Source organism: Entelurus aequoreus, linkage group LG16, assembly GCF_033978785.1.
Source record: "Entelurus aequoreus isolate RoL-2023_Sb linkage group LG16, RoL_Eaeq_v1.1, whole genome shotgun sequence".
In the NCBI taxonomy this organism is placed as follows: Eukaryota; Metazoa; Chordata; class Actinopteri; order Syngnathiformes; family Syngnathidae; genus Entelurus; species Entelurus aequoreus.
Window position 1 is genome coordinate 19164470 of NC_084746.1, and position 1201 is coordinate 19165670.

Here is a 1201-nt window from a genome sequence, read left to right on the forward strand (position 1 = left end):
TGAGAAGTACTGATGTATACAAGTCATTAAAGAATACAAAGAATACTTTACCATTTGAAAGTGTTGTTTAGTAAATGTTAACTTGAAGTACAAGTTTTCTAGTATAGACAACACCAATGATACTTTGTTTACAAATAAATATATGTATATAAATGATAGCGATTCATATTTTCATATCATCTTGATTAATATCACTTTTTTTTTTTTTATTAAAGCAAATTGTCCTGTGCAGGATTATAGTGGGCACTGTTACATCCCTACTGTTTACTACTGCAGTATCTTGTAACAAACATTTCCACCATGTTTGATGGAGGTCATATATGCTAACATTGTGTTCATATATATAATTGTGTTTATATATGTATATATGTAGTATATATGTGTATATATATATATATATATCTATCTATCTATATATATATGTGTTAAAAGTTCAAGTTCATATATACACATATATATATACACACATATATATACATACATATATATTCATATATATACTGTATATATGTATGTATGTATATATATGTATGTATATATATATGTATATATATATATGTGTGTATGTATATATACAGTATATATGTATGTGTATATATATATATATGTATGTATATATATGTATATATATGTGTGTATGTATATATATATGTATGTATATATATATATATATGTGTGTATGTATTGATATCAGTGACGTGCAGTCAGGGGAAGCAGGTGAGGGCCTCATGTGCCATCATGGAAAGAAAAAAAATGTAAATAGAAAAAAAATTAATTAAATTGTTATATGTACCCAGTGATTATACTATAAAGTTATTTTCCATTTAACTTCACCAGTTTTAGATTATTTTTATTCAAAATCGCTGAATTTTCACATTTTCCGTTCAAATACTGAGATGAGACTTGCGGTGATCAGCAGCCAGTTGAGCCTCACCATGGATTGCGCAATGACTCGGCTAACTGCTGGCCTGCTGTGCAGTGAGACCGTACTGCTATATGAACTATATTATACATTTCCATAGTTCAGTTAGCTGAGGTATATAATGTACAGTGTATTTTGTCAACAACTGTATGTGTGTAACGTATTTCTTGTGCTGAGCAATCATAAAACGGCTGCGAAGACGCACTGGCTGAGGCTCGCAATAATCCCGCTTCATGGTGGTAGAGGGCGCTAGTGATCCCGGATCATTTTTGCGACTAC